General features: G+C 39.6%; 1 pseudogene; it reads right to left on the bottom strand.

Annotated features, from left to right (window-relative positions):
• Nucleotides 1–15,619: 15,619 nt before the first annotated feature.
• LOC122474082 lies at nucleotides 15,620–15,797 on the bottom strand (annotated as a pseudogene).
• Between the last annotated feature and the right edge of the window lie 4,340 nt (nucleotides 15,798–20,137).

Here is a 20,137-nt window from a genome sequence, read left to right as displayed (position 1 = left end):
AAATTTCAGATCAGATGGTGATTCATGTTCAGTTTTTTGAGGAATCACGAAACTACTGATTTGTTTTTAATCCTACGGACAAACACTGTTGTTGTAATGACTTGAGCCATGTTTTTTCTCTTTGGGACAACAGCAAGGAAGTTCAGACTCAATTTTGTGGCCCAGCCATAGCAATTGTGTAGGGCTCCATAGCATATGTTTTCCGAATTAATTCCATTGCTGACTCTCTCTAAATTTCCTAACTTTATATTTGTGTGCCTCATTTTTTAAATGATTTTAATTTTGTTTTATCTTCCTATTATGATATGCATGTTTAGCTGCCTTTCAATTATTTGGAGAATACCATACAATTCCTCTGACAATCCAAGGGATAAGTTTCATTAGTTTTCATCTTTTACAGATAAAGAAACCATGGTTAGAAAAGTTACTTGATTCCAGCCTCAAAGAGTCAGATGGAAAACTGAGACCCGTAATTTCAGAGTCCAAAGCCCATGTTCTTTCCACTACAACATACCATCTCTTGAATACCTGTCTTAAATCATACAGTAAAAATACTCTGGTTTTGGGGCGCCTGGGTGGCGCAGTCGGTTAAGCGTCCGACTTCAGCCAGGTCACGATCTCGCGGTCCGGGAGTTCGAGCCCCGCGTCAGGCTCTGGGCTGATGGCTCAGAGCCTGGAGCCTGTTTCTGATTCTGTGTCTCCCTCTCTCTCTGCCTTCCCCCGTTCATGCTCTGTCTCTCTCTGTCCCAAAAATAAAAAAACGTTGAAAAAAAAAATACTCTGGTTTCTCTTCAGATCGCATAAATCTTTCGCCTTTTAAACCATCCAGTAATATATGTGTATGTATATATGTAATCATACAGCAATATAATACATAACAATAAACTTAGTTCCCTCTATTCTTATGCACTTTAACAAGGAAGAAGTCTATAATAGGGTGAGGAAAAGGACAAAAGCTTTTATAATTAACCTACGTCTTAGCTTTGTTGCCACATGCAGCAACTGGAAAGAAAACTCAGAAATAAAATACTGATTATATCACTTAGCTTTTCAGCAGATCAAAGAAGTAACACAATATTATAATGATGTTATCACTTAACTTCTCTTAAAGTGCCCCAAGGATGTGTTCACAAGTTTTGATCTACAAAGTTCCTGATGTTTATTTTTTCTTTTTAATTGCTCAACTTTTATTCAACACTAACACTGCTTCTAAGGAAGATGCCAGAATAAACAGGCTGAAAATACAACATGGCATTGAGAAATGTTGGACAACGTTCTTATCCTATGTTACTGTGAGAATTAGCCAAGAAATTTTCTAGCAAGAGCACCTATTTTATTTTTCTGCGTATAACTCAAACGGATGAAAAATGATCACACGATCTGAGTCAACAATATGTATGTATGATTGATAATTAGATTCTATTTTATGTAAGAAAGTGAACTGCTAAGTCCTATACTGGAAGTCACGGAGAGCATTTCACATTAACGCATAATGGACAAGAGTCTCAAAGTTCGGAGAGCTGAGTTTTATTCCCAGTTCTGCAATTCATTAATTGTAGTAATAGTTTACATTTTTATATTGCCTCCAGTCCAGAAAACCATTTCATCATCTCGCTGTCTTTACATCAACTCTAATAGGCAAGTATTATTATCCCAGTTCTGTAGATGAGAAAACTAAGGCTCAAGTAAATTTGATCATTTGTCCTTTATGAGAGCTACTAAGGACTGAAATCCCAAATCAACCCTAGGTTGTCTGGACCTAAGCTCACTGTTCTTTCTAGTCCATGATGATGCCTCACATGAGCAGATTCTATCCCAAAGAATGAGTCATGTAATCTTTTTTCTTTTAGTTTCTTCATCTTTAAAATGAGGAACTAAGAATACTAGACCATTAAGTTCTCTTACAAATCCAAAACTTTCTTTTTTTTTTTTAATTTTTTTTTCAACGTTTAGTTATTTTTGGGACAGAGAGAGACAGAGCATGAACGGGGGAGGGGCAGAGAGAGAGGGAGACACAGAATCGGAAGCAGGCTCCAGGCTCTGAGCCATCAGCCCAGAGCCTGACACGGGGCTCGAACTCACGGACTGCGAGATCGTGACCTGGCTGAAGTCGGACGCTTAACCGACTGCGCCACCCAGGCACCCCCAAATCCAAAACTTTCTAAAAGCACTTTCTTATGGTATATATTACTATACTTTTTATTATACTTATTTATTTTTTAAAGCCTATTTATTTATTTTGAGAGAAAGAGAGAGAATGTGAGTGGGGGAGGGACAGAGAGAAAGGGAGAGAGAGAGTCCCAAGTGGTCTCTGCACTGTCAGCTCAGGGCTTGAACTCACAAACCATGAGATCATGACCTGAATGGAAATCAAGAGTTGGAGGCTCAACCAACTGAGCCAACCAGGTGTCCCTTTATCAAGCTTATTTATACAGTTGCTTTATTTCTCCCTCTATGTGCTTTGAGATAAAGGTCTGTTTCTGATTGAAATTTGCACCCATTATTGTTGAATGCATTGAATGAATAATAAAGTAATGCCACATGTCACAAAAGAGCACTAGGAAGATTTCAAGGTAACGCACAAAGAAGTACATTAAGGATAGGACTCCTGTAGGATTATTTAGAAATAGAAGGGGAACCGCATGAAGTTTAAGGAATATACCTGCAAAGTGGCTTGTGGCCCAGGCTGTTCTAGAGATTTGGTTTCCTTAAGCAGCAAAAGGCATTTTAATACCGATGTTTTCCTGCCCCACATCATAGGAGCAATGAATCTGAACATAGAGAACAAAGGGATCTGACCACATCAGCTTATGATTACCCATTCTTTTCAAAACAACCCTTTCCTTAAATGTGGCTTTATTTGTTATAAGAGAACTTTGTATGAAACAGGAATCGAGAATCATCAGGTCTGTTCAAACTTGGGTTGACCTAGCCTTTGATGTTTCTTATCTATTCTTCCCAGAACCTTAAGCACAGACAGAGGGGAGAACAGGGGGAGAGTGCTACTGTTAGTTTTTGTTGACGGTATAGAAAGCTTCCTCTTCCATCACTCATGGCTGAGACTTGCTCCTGACCTCTGATGTTGCCTCCAAGAGAGAACATTTTCTGCCCATCCACACAAGAGGAGCATTTCTGAATGGTGTGTGTTCTTTCATTGGTCCTTTGGCCTCTGCAGCACAGGTCCACAATGATCAGCAATGTCACTGAGTTCCATCACGGCTGCACAGCCTGAAACTTCTCTCCAGACAAAGCTGGGACCATCTTAGGCTCACCTCATTTGGCTCCCTTTTCTTAGTGCTCACTGCCCTTCATTGTCTGGTGTCCAGTGGGTTGTTTCAGTTTATTTTCAGTTGTTCCACGCTAGAGGGTAAATCTAATCCCTGTTACTCCATTTTGACGAAAAGAAGAAATCCCAGTACATGGGGATTTAATATACTAATCCCTCTACATTTTCTACATGCTTGAAATACTCCAAAATAAAAAGTGTTTGTCTGTTTTTTAAAAAGGTGAAAATCTGATGCTTGGTAGCACGGAAGGTTTTTGCAGGATAATGGGGTCGTGTGGCAGGAATTTTATTCAGTTGTATCATCCATAAGATGTAAAGAGTTTCTCTTTTTTGAGACCCTGAGAATTTTTCAGTCAAGTCTACATAACTCATTTTTTAATTTTAGCATACAAAAAGTTAGAGTAATATCATGAACATCTGTGCCCATACTACCCTTTGGATATCTGCCATTTTATCCTCTGAATTTGGTTTTATCATTCCTGTCTTTCTCTCTCTCTTTCTGTGTGTGTGTATATATACATAAACACACACACACACACACACACACACATATATCACACAATATATATAAAACATGTTTATGTAAGCATTTTATGTCATTTATATACATGTATGTATGTAGATGTGTATATACATATACACATATATACACATATATAATCTTACGCAATTTACAATTCTCCTGCAATTTACATTCTTGCCCAACATTTTATTTGTGAGATTCGGACGCATGTAGCTAGTTCAATCATTTTCACTGTATCAAATCAATGAATGGCACCTTTACTTTTTACCTGCTCATGTATATTTTGTCAGTCTCTGATTAAAACTACGGGATTTGTTTATTCACTTGTTCAACAAATATTATTGAGTGCTTATTGTGGGCCAAACATTGTTCTAGGTGATGGGGATACTACAATTAACAAAAATCACATCATAGACCTTACATTTCGTCTTAAGGAAATAGACACTAGACAAATATCACGTGATATGTCAGTTAGTGATAGACGCTAAGAAGAAAAACAAAGCAAGCTAAAATTGGGATAGAGAGTAAAGGTGACAGGTGGGTGATGCTATTTTATATGGGTGGTTAAGAAGACTCTGCTGAGAAAGTGCCATTCAAGCAGGCATCTGAGAGGAATGACAAAGGCAAAAACCTGGAGCGGGAATGTGCAAGGTACGATCGTGCTCGGAATAGAAAGGAAGCCAGAGAAGCTGGTGTAGGTAGGGTGGATGGGATATGAGCCATGGGACAGGACATCAGATCAGTGGCAGATGAGGAGTTCAGATCTTGTGAGGCTTTTAGGCCATCGTAAGGATTTTGGATTTCACTCTGAGTGAGATGAGAGGCCACTGTAGGGTTTTGAGGAAAGGAGCAACATGATCTAATTTACTTTTAAGACCACTTGTATTAAATGGACTTTAGGAAGGGAAGGGGGGAAGGAAAGAGACAAATTAGGAGGCTATTACAAAGTCCAGGGGGAAAAGATTATGGATCAGAACTGAGTGGTAGTGGGAAGAAGTGAGAAGCATTTGGATTCTGAATATATTGAAAAGGTAGAGCCAAGCAAAGTTTTCTTACAGATTGGACGTTGGATCTGAGAGGAAGACGTCAAGAATGACTCCAAGGTTTGGAGGTTGCGTATCGAGAAGAAGTTGCTATTGACTGAGAGGTAGCAGGCTGGGAAGACAGTGAGTTTTGGGGAAGCAGTCAAGAGATCCATTTGGATATGTTATGTTGGGGACTTCCAAGTAAAGGAGTACACACAAGTCTGGAGTTCAAGGGGGAAGCTCCGAGCTAAAGTTATCAATGGGAATGTCAGCAGCAGATAGATGAAATTTAAAGTCATGGAAATTAGCAGGATGGAAAAGAGAAAAAAATATGAGAATTCAGTCCTGAAGTACTCAAACATTTAGGGAAAGAGAGGATAACTAGGAACCTGCAAAGATGACCCAAAATAAGCCAGTGGTGAGAAAAAGGAAAACAGAAAGTGTGGTATCTTGGAAGCTGCTAAGCCAAATTTCAGAAGATTCGGACCACATATTCTCCCTGTGGAGAAGGACCCTACCCCTGAAGGCCTAAGACTGATTACTGCCCAAAAGTTAAGGAATTCAAATATGTCTGTAAATTAAAAAATAACAATTTTTTAAAGTTGCATTACAGTAGTGGGACAATGAATAATATAATATTTATTTCATTTTATTTAAATGCTTATTTATTCTTTTTGAGAGGAAGGAGGGGCAGTGACGGGGCGGGGAAGTGGGGGGGGGGCAGCGCACACAGAGGATCAGAAGCGAGCTCTACACTGTCAGCAGAGAGCCCAATGTGGGGCTCGAACTCACGAACTGCAAGATCATGACCTGAGCCGAAGTCAGATGCTTAGCTGACTGAGTCATCCAGGCGCTTCAATATTAATTTCATTTTGATTATCTTAAGTGTTTAATCACATTTTCAATAGCATAATCTTCATAAAAAGAATTGGAAGTAATGTCTCAACTTGTCATTCTCTTCTCTGCTCACATTTACTTATGTTCTCTTAGCATTTTGATATTTTTGCATAGAAGTGGTGCATTTTTTTCTAAATAACTGATTGCTAATGTCTGCATCTTTTAAACATCATATAAAAAGATTAACTTTTTATTGAAACAAGATGCATTATTGTTATTAAAGTCCTCAGCACCCATGGGTTTTGGGTGGGGTCTGAGTTACAAAACTCACATTCAGTGAGTAAAAATTTCTTTCTCGTTTTGCTTAAGTGGTTCTTTATTTTTTATTATTATTATTTTTAATTTTTAATGTTTTACTTATTTTTAAGACAGAGAGAGACAGAGCATGAGTGGGGATGGGGCAGAGAGAGAGGGAGACACAGAATCTGAAGCAGGTTCCAGGCTCTGAGCTGTCAGCACTGAGCCCAATGTGGGGCTTGAACTCACAAACTGTGAGATCATGACCTGAGCCGAAGTTGGACGCTCAACCGACTGAGCCACCCGGGCGCCCCATCTTAAGTGGTTCTTTAATTACTTGAACTAAAACCCTGTTTGTTTCGGCTTGGTGTTTTAGGGCTTCTTAAAACAGCGTTAGCTCTTTCAGGCACTACGCCTCTGCTGCTATTTGAAATGCAGCATGTGTATCTTAATTATTATAGAAACCAACAGACATGTACCTTGATGAAGACAAACGTACAAATAAGACTTATGTTATTCTTCTCATATGTGGAATTTGAGAAACTTACCAGAAGACCATGGGGGATGGGTAGGGGAAAAAATAGTTTCAAACAGAGAGGGAGGTAAACCCATAAGAGACTCTTAAATACAAAGAACAAACTGAGGGTTGATGGCGGGGGCAGGGGAGAGGGGAAAGTGAGCGATGGGCATTGAGGAGGGTAGTTGTTGGGATGAGCCCTGGGTGTTGTACATAAGCGATCCATCACAGGAATCTAGAGCCTAAACCAAGAGCACACTGTATTCACTGTATGTAAGCTAACTTGACAATAAATTATATTTAGAAAAAAAAAAAAAGACGTGTTATTCTTGAGTGTGGGCCAGCACGACAGGTTTTTAAAAATTCAAAAAGCTGAGAGAGATTTTAGAAAATTTTAGACAAATCTAATTGTTTTTTAAGTTAGGAAAATACAGCCTATAAGATTGTATTATTTGTCTGAGATACCCCGAAGAGTTAGTGAAGAAATTAGGGTTAGAACCCAGGTATATTAACTTCACACCAGTTCTCTATACTAAGGAACTATATTTTTTTATTTGTTATTTTGTTAAGGAGCTATATTTTAAAGGAAAAAAGTAGCTAGATAAGAGAAGCCTGTCTGACTAACTTGATTTAAGGTCTCTAGCCATTTTTCTTGTTTTATATCAATACTTCTTTGGCACCTCCATGATCTCCCCGAACTTTGAAATAACCCTATTGAATAGCAGATACTATTATTATCCTTCTCACTTTACATAGGGGATGAAATTGAGGTACAGAGTTTCATTCCATCTCCAAGATCACAGAGCTAGTAGACAGCGAGTACCCAGGTCTTCTGAATTCTATTTAACTCTTATTTCTCTAATCAGTTATGCCAGGGGACATATTTAAATGATCTAGCAAAATAACCTAAGAAAAGGAAAAAACCCACTTTTGTGTTGTATACCATTTGGAAGACAAGGGGGACAAGCCGATGATGGGAAATGTAATGGCTGAAAAAATAGTAACAACTAACAGTGTTGCCATAGTAGCAAAACTGAGCAATTAGAGGCATTGATGCTAATTTCCCCGAACAAAAAGAATCAAATTCTATGAAAGAAGATAATTTGGGGCAGTCCTTACATAGTTTCAAGACACCAACTGCGCAAGTGCAAGGGATGAGTAGATTTGAATTAACATCAGTTTCTGGGTGAAGACGTGGGAATTTTCATTCACTGCAAACAAAATGTGATCCAATGTTACAATGGCTGCCAAAAAAGTTAATGCAATTCTAAGCCTGATAGAAGGATGTAAGGAGTAAATTTCGCTGCTTAACCAAAGTTGAACCACTATGTTCACATCTGGGTGTCACATTTTAAGAAGGACACTAAAATCTAAAGTTCATGTATGAGGATGATGACCAGAATGGAAGTCTGGAAGCCATCTCCTCAGAGGAGCTTGAGAGGAACGCGGGTATTACTTTGAAACCAAGGAGAAGTAAGTTTCTTTAAATCTACTCATTCACTTGGCAAAAATCTACTGAGTGCTTATTATACGTCAGAATAGGTAGGGCCTTTTAGGTGACTGTGAAGACTTTGGCCAGGGCCTGAGTGAGATGGGGAGCCACGTGAGGGATTTTAGGTAGACAGTGACTGTGTGTCCCATATGTTTAAGGCACCATTCTGCGTTATGTAAAGACTAGGTTGTTGGGGGTGGGGCAAGGGTGGAAGTGTGGAGGCAAATCAGGTTACTGCAATAATCCAGCAGGAGCCGACATTGTTTGGACCAGGATGGGAGCAGTGGAGGGAAAGAGAAGTGATTGGATTTGGGGTATGTTTTGAAATGAGAGTATATCTCATATAAATGAAAAAAAAAAATGTTTTTTAATTGGTTAAACTTAATTTAAATTTCTGTGTCTTCAGAAGTTAGCACCACAACCCATGGACGGTGTTGGGAAGGGAACAGGAAAAGGAGGAGGGAATTTGCCATTCGTAAAGAGAGGAGGTAGGTGGGGGGCAGGCAGAACTGGAACGTGCCTCTCTCCCTCTGATGTCATAGAATTTAAAATTTTTAAAAAATTTTTTTTAATGTTTATTTATTTTTGAGACAGAGAGAGACAGAGCATGAATGGGGGAGGGTCAGAGAGAGAGGGAGACACAGAATCGGAAGCAGGCTCCAGGCTCTGAGCTGTCAGCACAGAGCCCGACGCGGGGCTCGAACCCACGGACTGTGAGATCATGACCTGAGCCCAAGTAGGACGCTCAACTGACTGAGCCACCCAGGCGCCCCTAAAAATTTTTTTTAAGGTGTATTTATTTATTTTGAGAGAGGGAGAGAGAGAGAGAAACAGCACGTGCACAGGACCAAGGAAGGGGCAGAGAGAGAGAGAGAGAGAATCTTCTGCTGACAGCACAAAGCCCAATGTGGGGCTCGAACCCACAAACCACAAGATCACGACCTGAGTTGAAATCAAGAGTTGGATGCTTACTGACTGAGCCACCCAGGTGCCCCTGTTATAGCATTTTGAGTCAGTATCACACAGGGAGAGAAAAAGTTCATAACTGTCAGAAATTTTATAGAATTTCCCAAAGCTTATGAAATCAGCAACATAAATTGCAAACCATAAAACTGCTATTATATTTGCTCTACAATAATGTAAAAACAACACATATTTTATTTATGTATGTATGTATGTATGTATGTATTTATATTTATTTTTTTGAGAGAAAGAGAGAGACAGAGTGAGAGCAAGGCAGAAGCAGAGAGAGAGGGAGACACAGAATCCAAAGCAGGCTCCCGGCTCCGAGCTGTCGGCACTGAGCCTGATGTGGGGTTCGAACCCATAGACACGAGATCATGACCTGAGCCAAAGTTGGATGCTCACCCAGATGCCCCAAAACAACACATATTTTTTTTTTCAAATTTTTTTTCCAATGTTTTTTATTTATTTTTGGGACAGAGAGAGACAGAGCATGAACGGGGGAGGGGCAGAGAGAGAGGGAGACACAGAATCGGAAACAGGCTGCAGGCCTGACGCGGGGCTCGAACTCACGGGCCGCGAGATCGTGACCTGGCTGAAGTCGGACGCCCAACCGACTGCGCCACCCAGGCGCCCAACAACACATATTTTAAAAAATATGAAAGGAGAACAGAGAAAGACTATGCTCTATCACTTTCTTGAGGACTCAGAATTCCCACTTGCACGTTATCTGTATGACCACCACCTCACATTCCGATTCATCCACAATCGTTATTTGGTACTCTATAACTATGAAACAGAAAGTAACTAACAGGAATATTAACAGCATGGCTAAATATGGGCAAATATTTCTACCTCAAAAGGGCCAGATGGGAAAGTAACTGAAATCGGACTCATAGGACATGAAAACCATACCCATGCCACTTAGGAGAGAAGAATTGGAATGTGGGCTGAAAGCAAGTCTAACATAAAAGCAAAGGAGAACTCTAGCTATTAAAAGTACCATAATAATGGGATGATTTTTTTTAAGTTTATTTTGAGAGAAAGTGCGCACGCACAGGGGCGGGGGGAGGGAGAGAATCCCAAGCAGGCTCCTCGCTGTCAGCGCAGAGCCCAGTGTGGGCCTCTATCTCACAAACCATAAGATCATGACCTGAGCCAAAACCAAGTGTTGGATGCTTAACCATCTGAGCCACCCAGGTGCCCCATGGGGTGATTTTTTTAATGAGTGCTCTTTAGTAACTTGTAGACATAACTTGGTATTGTAATATAATCATGAGTTTATGATTCAGTCAGTAATTGTAGGTTAAACCTCATCACTATTGTTAGACACTTGTATATAATCAGAATTATGTTGTTGATGTAAGAGTTTACTGATTCCTTGTTTACCAAGTGTCTTCTATGTGCCAGGCAATGTGTCAGGGATATAATCCTGAACAAGACAAACACTCTTCCCTGTCCTCAAGTATTTGATAGTCTGGCTCAGTAGTTCTCAAATGTTAATGTATTTGAAAATCACCTACAGAATTTATTGAAAATGTAAATGGCAGCTCCTTCCACTCCTGCCCCTGCAGAAATGCTGATTCAGTAGTTCCTGAACAAGTCCCAGGAATCTATCTCCATTTTAAGCTTCCAGGAGATTCTAATGCAAGTGGTTCAAGGACTCAGCTTTGAGAAATCCTGAAACGTCACCGAGAGCCACCAAAAGATGGGATGGGTCTCAGGGACCCACCAAAGGGATGGGATGGGATCAGCCTCTCAGGGGCAACAACTGACTAGAATCAGGATGACTAGTTACAAACAAGCAGGTATCCTTTGGTGAGAAGGATTATACTTAGTGGGTATATATATATATATATACCCACTAAGTATATATATATATATATATATATATATATATATACTTATATATATATATGTGATATATATATATATATAAGTATATATATATATATATATATAAGTATATATATATATATATATATATATATATCACATCTTCTTTATCCATTCTATCTTTATCCATTCATCCAGCGATGGACATTTGGGCTCTTGCCATACTTTGGCTATTGTTGATAGTGCTGCTATAAATATTGGGGTGCATGTGCCCCTTCAAAACAGCATACCTGTATCCCTCAAATAAATACCTAGTAGTGCAATTGCTGGGTCATAGGGTAGTCCTATTTTTAGTTTTTTGAGGAACCTCCATACTATTTTTCAGGGTGGTTGCACCAGCTTGCATTCCCACCAGCAGTGCCAAAGAGATCCTCTTTCTCCGCATCCTCGCCAACATCTGTTGTTGCCTGAGTTGTTCATGTTAGCCATTCTGACAGGTGTAAATGGTTTTGATTTGTATTTCCCTGATGATGAGTGTTGTTGAGCATTTTTTCATGTGTCAGTTGGCCATGTGGATGTCTTTCTTGGAGAAGTGTCTATTCATGTCTTTTGCCCATTTCTTCACTGGATTATTTGTTTTTTGGGTCTTGAGTTTGATAAGTTCTTTATAGATTTTGGATACTAACCCTTTATCTGATACGTCGTTTGCAAATATCTTTTCCCATTCCATTGGTTGCCTTTTAGTTTTGCTGATTGTTTCCTTCGCTGTGCAGAAGCTTTTTATTTTGATGAGGTCCCAATAGTTCATTTTTGGAACAAATACTTTTCTTTTGACAATCAGAACTAAGAGACATAGAGTTGTAGTCACGTGATTGTAGGTTAAGCTAAAAGGTCATGAGCGGTCAATATGAGATGGTTAAACAGGAACCCAGCAAGAATAGAAACCAGAATATATGTACAGAAAGCAGAGTGAAACCTCAAGAGAGACACTAATATGAAGGAGAACACTTGGCCGCTGAGAGATTGAAAGAATAACCGTAGCTCCTGACTTCCCATTCCCCAGCTCCATTTTCCCGGATCCAGTTCTAATTCCTGTCCATAGTGCCTTGAGGCTTCTTTACGTGCATTCAATGAAACTCTCATTTTCTTGAGTCAGCTAAAGTGGGTTCTGTCCGTTGCAACCAAATTGCCCTTAAGTAAGATAAGCAGAAACTAGACACTTCGGGGGGAAAAGCTATTCACCCATTCATAGATAGGGTTTTGGTTAGAGATTTGAATTGTAAGCAACGGGGAAAAAAACCCAAAACTCTAAAATAACTAAACTGTTAGAAGGCTACTAGGGCACCTAGAATTGAGATTCAAGGTCCAGATCCTAAAATGAACAATAACAAAGGTAAAACAAATTGATTTAGAAGCAGAAAATATAGCCACTGTCTCATTACTTCAGTGTGCAATCAGCACACTACCTTTGCTCTGAATGATCTCTACCTACTCCTTTTACTGATGCCACATTCTCTCAAGATTAAAAACCTGAAGAGAAATGGTATGTGTGGCCAAACCTAGGGCACATACCTATGCCTTGTTTTATGAGGGCAAGGCGAAGAAGGAGTTGCGTTTGTTTCCAAAGTGGGAAGCAGGAGCACAGGTCTTCCCTGAGAACCGCACATCATGGAAGAAATTGGGAGAAGGAAAGTGGGGCCTTTTGTGAGTGGGAATAAATATCAGAGATACTTCGAAACTGAGATAAGTAGCAAGAGGCCATAGGCTTACACTCATACAAAAAATTACAGACAGATGATTTGGTATTCAACAACAAAAAATAATGTTCTAATGATTAGAGAAATTAAATAGCCTGGTTTGTGAAATAATGAACTCTGTCACTCTCACTGTTCAGGCAAGAGTTGGATAATTATTCATCAGTGACATTGAGGGAATTCCTAAATTGGATGCCAAATGCTGACTTGACAACCTCCCGGCAACTTACAGATCTTAATAGTATATGAAGAAAACACACTTTGAAGCTATGTGTCTCTTTCATAGCTTCAGCCAATGAACACCATATATCTACTAAACGCTTTATGAAGTACCCCTGCCTCTGTCTCACCTTGAAATTGTTCTTTTGAGCTTTAAACTGCCCAACTCATTCCCCTGTTCCCGCCTCTCCCTGGTTGTCATTGCTGAGATAGCTTCACGTTGGTCTGAAGCACAAACTTGCCCTGCACCTGGGGGTCAAACTTGTCTGTAGGCACAGGGAACAAGAGGAGTCCTAAGAGCCCTGGGATAGAGGTTTACCAACTCAACACACAGGCCATGTCAGAGCACAGCCTGGCCTGAAGTTGTTTTCCTGGTTCCCCGAGAATCAGGCTAGCCCATTATTTGCTTGGGATGGAGAATGTGTCTGGCACGCCTGTCTCCCCAAGGACTCAGTTTCTTGTCCCTGAACTGCCTGTTTACCTCCACTTTGGAATAATAGTTACTTAAGCCTTTGTTGAATGCCTGTCCAGACCGTGTGTATCAGGCGGGGTTTGGTGCTGAAAAGAGACTCCATCAAAGGTATTTTAAGCAGAAAGTAATGTAATGCAGAGAATTAGATCATTATGAAAATCACTGGAAGGGCTGGAAGACTGGGTTATAAGCTGAGATCCTAGCACGACTCCCTCCCTGAATATCATGAAACTGACCTCCCAGGGGAGTTACCTCTTCTACCATAAGCAGGAAGGTGGGGAATCTGGAGTCTGCCACCAGAATTACTAGTTAAAACCAAACCAGGTTAAACAAACAAACAAAGACAAAACACCGTAGCTATGATTGAGACGTCAGGGGGCTGATGCTCCTGCCGTGAAAGTGGAGCCCGAACATTGCAGAAAACCCCGTAGTTCCGCAACTGTTTGCCATCAGTAAACAGCCAAAAACAGCAGTAAGAGGGCCTCCGCTTCATGGATTCAACACATACAAAGATTTCTTAGCTAAGACACTGCATGGTTTTTAAGAATCAAAGGGCTTTAGAGTTGAGTATAGTTTAGTTCTGCCACTAATAATATGTAAGCCTTTAGTCTAGTTATTTTATTACTTTACATCTAAGTTTCCTTTCCAGTAAGGTTTCTGTAAGGATTAACTGAAATATTATATAAGAAGTATTTAGCACACTGCTTATTTCACAGCATATACCCACAAAATGATACTTTTTAATGTAAATAAAAGTGGCGATCACATTCATGAAATTTTATAAAATTTGCCTAGAGTCTAGCCCAATTCTGAAACGTTCACGCATGTCAGGTAGGTAACAGACAGGTAGCAAACGAAAGCCGAGGCTTGTATTTTCTTAAGCTGGAGTTTCTAAAGTCCTGATCATTAAAAAATAAGTGCTATTTTAGATGTCATTAAAACTAAAAACTTATGCTCCTCAAAAATCACCTTTAAGAAAATGAAAAGGCAAACGGCAGACTAGGAGAAACTATTCACAATACAGATACCTGATAAAGAACTTGAATTTCAAGCTCTCATAATTCAATAAGAAGACAAACAACCAAATTTTAAAATGTGCAAAGTATTAGAACAGACACTTCTTAAAAGGAGGTCTACCAATGACCAATAAACGCACGATATGCTCAACATCAGTAGTTGTTAGAGCAATGCGGATTAAAATGCAATGAAATACCACTGTGCACCTACTAGAATGACTAAAATTCAAAAAGGCGACCATAACTGAGTGTTGGCAAGAGTGTGGATGAGCCAGTGTGTTCATACATTGCTGGTGGGAGTGCACAATGGTACGCACACCTTGGAGAACAATTTGCCAGTTTCTTATAAGGTTAAGTATATGCACTTACCCTATAATCTAGCAATTCCACTCCTAGGTATTTGCCCAAGAGAAATGACACACATATCCACACAAAGACTTAAATATGAATGTTAACAGCTTTATTCCTAATAGAGAAAAACTGGAAACAGAATCTATCAACAGTAAACACCAATTCTATCAACAGGTAAATTACCAATCTATCAACAGGTAAATATATAAACAAATGTTAGTGGAACTCCAAAAACTGGAACCACATTCGAACTACTCAGTAATAAGAAGAAATGAACTACTAGAATACATCCATCTACAGACATTTCAAAACGTTTTTTAAATGTCTGTTGATTTTTTAGAAAGAGAGAGAGAGAGAGAGAGAGAGACAAAGCATGGGGGAGGGGGTGGGGCGGGAGGAGTAGAGAGAGAGGGAGACACAGAATCTGAATCAGGGGCCAGGCTCCAAGCTGTCAGCAGAGAGTCCCATGTGGGGTTTGAACTCACGGACTGCGAGATCATGGCCTGAGCTGAATTTGGATGCTTGACTGACTGAGCCACGCAGGCGCCCCCTCAAAACATTTTTTTTTAATGTGAAGATCTAATTGGCTTTCTTAAACAATTCATGAATGGAGCAGCATCCCATCTGGCAAGTTGAGGGGATCTTCCCCCTCCTTCTTTAGTTAAAAAGCTAGACACAAAAAAGTACAAACTGTATTATTTCATTTATTTGAAATTTTAAGACAGGAAAAATTAATTCCTAGTGACAGAAAGCAGAATAATGGATGTCTTTGGTAGGGGTTGGGGAGAGAATGACAATAAAGGACGTGAGCGAATTTGGGGAGATGGTGAAAATTCTTTTTATTTCGATTGGGGTAGTAGTTACATGGGTAATTTTTGTCTAAAACTCATGTAACAGTACACTTAAAAGAGAGTATTTTATTTTGGTAAATTATATATCAATGAATTTGATTTAAAGTGTCAAAATCCATAAAATGAATTCTCAATTTAGAGAATTAGAACCATATGGGTTTTTTTTTTTTTCCCTATACTGATCAAAACACTGGCTGTGATAAATCCTTTTAAATTTTGTCCCACTTGCTGTGCAAAAGAGGTAGCTAACTGGCTTCTATTGCGCAGATATTAGTGACTTGTCTGAATTACTTTCAATTAGCAATAATCGCGCCTCGGATAAACCTCATTGGCTACGATACTGCCACTGCTCAAAGCTGAATTACTAACTTTCAAAGGACAAACAAAAGAAGTGACTGAGAAGGGAAAATGAGAGAAGTAAAAAGAAAACTCATTGTCACAGGAGGAACAGCAGTAACCTTTCCAACTCCTCTAGGGTTCCCCCTTCCCCCACTATCACAGTCTCTCTTCTTTCCCTGAATCAAAACTTCAGGAGCTATTTTCGGTTTCTCCTTATACTGACCATCATAATCATTCACAGGTCAGTTGCTAATTCCTTCATAATAGTTCTAACGTCAGCATCATTTCCTTCCTCTCTATTACTTCTGCCATGTTACTTCATTTGACCTCCTCCTATTCTCTGCTAAGTACACCAGCTAAGTCTGTACATCTAGGGTCTCCTTCCAAGCCAACCTACTCTCTGCTGTGTGGTTAATTGTCTTGAAGCCTATCTCTATGATGGTGCTCACGAGATCAAAAGCAAACAACGGAAACAAAAACAATAAAAAAATGTCAATGAGCTGCTTACTCCATACAACCCCAATGCCAGCACTCAAGGTACTCCAGAGTCGGGCTGTAATCTGCATTCCCAGACTTACGGTCCATGATTTTCTTACATCTACTCAGGCCGCACAGTGTGGTGGTTGAAAGCGGCTATTACCAACTTCTGGCAACAAAAGCAACATGGGGAACCAAATATTTCTAACGCTGTGTCTATCATAAGCTGTGTGCAAAGGACAACCTCCGGCATTTCATCAAATATTCAGAAAGAGCTCTATTCATAGGCCACAGCTGTTTCTGTGGCCTGGTTTTCTTACAAAGTACACGCTTCCTTCAGGTTCGCCACCAGAAAAATTTCGTTTGCCTTCTCTTGTGTTATTCAGAGACATGTTTAGCTCGTTAATTCCCCTGAGCAAAGATTCCTATACAGGAAATAGCATGTTTGTGTTTGAGCAAAGCTTGATTGACACAGTAGGCTTAAAAAACCTTGGTCATGCTTTCAGAATAATTTTTTCTTTGTCTTAAATGATGCGACCTTTATTAAATTCAACTAATATTTATTGAGCACCAACTCTGTGAAATACGCTGTACCACTGAGGGCCGACAGAAACTTAAAAGGTGAGTAAGTAAGGCAAAGCCCTTTAAACATCTTAGAATCTGGTAGGACGTCAAGATAATAAACCCTGAAAATCTTTAAAGTGAAAAAATGTCGTTACTAATAGAGGCATACAAAATACTACGGCAGCTTATAAATAGGACAAGGCCTATGTGGTATATGAACCAGGCTTTATGGCAAGGGTGGATTTTGATAGGTAGGATTTCGACAAAGATGGTTCAAGAAAGCTTTCTGGGCAGAAGGAATATCAAAGATAAAGCCAAAGAGTTCAGAGAATGTTCAGGGTTTTCAGGGAGGAACCAGTGTCCCAGATTCACTGATCCAGTGTTCATAAAGGTTATTATGAACAATATTATTGGTATTGCAGGTTAGACCCATTTCAGTGGCAGGCTGAGGGTTTCTTTTTTTTTTTTTTTATTTTTTTAATGTTTATTTATTTTTGAGACAGAGAGAGACACAGCATGAGCAGGGAAGGGGCAGAGAGAGAGGGAGACACAGAATGTGAAGCAGGCTCCAGGCTCTGAGCTGTCAGCACAGAGCCCGACGCGGGGCTCAAACTCACGAACTGTGAGATCATGACCCGAGCCGAAGTCGGATGCTTAACCGACCGAGCCACCCAGGCGCCCCCAGGCTGAGGGTTTCAAACTTACGCTCAAAATGAGGAGCCTGGTAGGTAGCAGAGAACAAATATGTGATTGGCACCATGTTTGAGGAGGATTGGACTGTAAGGATAGGAGAATGGAAAAGAAATCAGAAAATAAGGAAGAAAACTTGGTGTCTAACTAAATACTGGATGAAAAGCAAGACAGTTGGAGGAGGGGATCATAAAGAGGAAGGTAAATAGAATTTTTTAAAGCATTTATGGGACTTTGCAATGTGTTGAAGTTAAAGGAGGAGGAGGAAGAAAACTAACATTGACCGTGCAGTTACATGATACGGGCACTGAGCTCAACTATCCTCCTGAGGAATGCGGGCCATCTAAGAGGAACAACAAAAATGTCCCCAAAGTTTCCAGATTGGAGAACAGGGAGAATGATTGTTCTGTTACCGGAAATTGGGAAATTAAAAGATAGTTTGATTCGTATGTATTGAGAGGGATGTCCTGGTGGAATATTTAGGTAGTGTTCTGTAATAGAAATTGAAAATAGAGGAAGACCAGGAGTCGTGTCCGGATAGATGATATGGGTTTGGAAATCAGCCAGGTAGTGGTGATAATGAAGGCTAAGGTAGGAACCTCAAAAGCGAGGTTGTAGAGAGAGAAACACTCCGTGCCGAATGATAATAATCTCGATAATTCTCATTGAAAACACTATTGACTGATTAACATACACCAAACCTCATGCAAAACACTTTTCATGCATTAGCTCATTTAAATATTACAATAAAGGAATCTGTGAAAGTTACTGTGATGACCATTAACACACACTGTAAACAATTACTTTTCTGGAAATAGAATTCCAGATGACTTCAAGATGTCAAGTAGTGAAGAGGGGGCCATGGAAAGGATAAGAAAAGGGTATCAACGTTCAATAGCTTCTTCAGAGAGTGCTGATTAATTCCAGTTGTTGATTAGTAAAATAGAAATTTAACGTGTGTTGAAATGTTCTCGAGAAGCCTGGGTGGCTTAGTCCGTTAAGCATCTGACACTTGATTTCCACTCATGTCATGATCCTGAGGTTCGTGGGATCAAGCCCCCCGAGTCGGGCTCTTCACTGACAGTGCAGAGCCTGCTTGGGATTTTCTCTCTCTCCTTTCCTTCCACCCCTCTACTGCTTGCACACATGCTCTCTGTCTCTCTCAAAGTAAATAAATAAACTTTAAAAAAAGTTTTGATGGGGGCACCTGGGTGGCTCAGTCGGTTAAACGTCTGACTTCAGCTCAGGTCATGATCTCACAGCTTGTGAGTTTAAGCCCCACATCGGGCTCTGTGCTGCCAGCTCAGAGCCTGGAGACTGCTTCCGTTTCTCTGTCTCCCTGTCTCCCTGCCCCTCCCCTGCTCACGCTTTCTCTGTCTCAAAAATAAATTAAAAAAAATTTTTTTTAATAATAAAACAAAAAAATAAAAAAAGTTTTGATGGAGCATACATACAACGGAATATTACTCAGCCATAAGTGGTAAATCTTGCCATTTGCAATAACATGGATGGGTCTAGAGGGTATAATGCTATGTGATATAAGTCACAGAAAGACAAATACCATATAATTTCACTCCTATGTGGAATTTAAGAAACAAAACAAACAAACAAACAACAATAATAACTCAGACTTAAATACAGAGAACAAACAGATGGTTGCTTCAGGGGAGATCAGTGGAGGGATGGATGAAATAGATAAAAGGGATTAAGAGGTACAAACTTCCGGCTACAAAATAAATAAGTCATGGAGATGAAAAGTACAGCATAGAGAATATAGTCAATAAGATGGTTAAAGACATTGGTGACAGATGGTGAGTACAGTTAATGTACTGAGTAATGCATAGAATTGTCAAATCACTATTTTGTACACCTGAAACTAATACATCACTGTATGTTATTGTACTTCAATATAAAGAAGTTTTGAAGGGATAAATATGCTCTTTAGTCGCTGGAAGGAAAAAATGGAATGTAAAAAACAAGGGACTATGAAAGTATAACAGTTATGAATCTTCATAATCTAACAACATAACTTCAAATTACACAGTTTTAAGCTTTAGAAATAGATACTTAACAGATCCACAGTCATGGTGAAAGCTGTTAGCAAACCCTCTTATAAACAGACATATCACTAAACAAAAGGAAACAGGATTTAAATAACATGATTTAAAAGCATCCACATACTCATACACAGGTAGTGAATTCTATGGTGAGTGTTCTTTTCAACTGACTATGGGATATTATCAGATTAATGGATATTGGATCAGAGAACAAAAATGATTTCAACACATCCAAACAACAGAACTCACAAAGTCACACTTTCTAATCACGTAATAAAAATAGAGTAACAACATAAAGGATAGACAAACATTTTTTTAAATTGTATTTTTTGGGGGGATATTTTTAAATATTTATTTTTGAGAGAGACAGCACAAGCAGGGGAGGGGTGGTGGGGGGGGGGGGGACAGAGGATTGAAGCAGGCTCTGGACTGAGAGCAGACATCACAAACTATGAGGTCATGACCTGAGCTGAAGTTGGACGCTTAACCAACTGAGCCACCCAGGCACCCCTAGACAAACATTTTTAAAAATAATTCTTGATTAGAGAAGAAATTAAAACTGAAATTCAGG

Source organism: Prionailurus bengalensis, chromosome B4 (assembly GCF_016509475.1).
Source record: "Prionailurus bengalensis isolate Pbe53 chromosome B4, Fcat_Pben_1.1_paternal_pri, whole genome shotgun sequence".
Lineage (NCBI taxonomy): Eukaryota > Metazoa > Chordata > Mammalia > Carnivora > Felidae > Prionailurus > Prionailurus bengalensis.
This window is presented reverse-complemented; position numbering and strand designations above follow the sequence as displayed.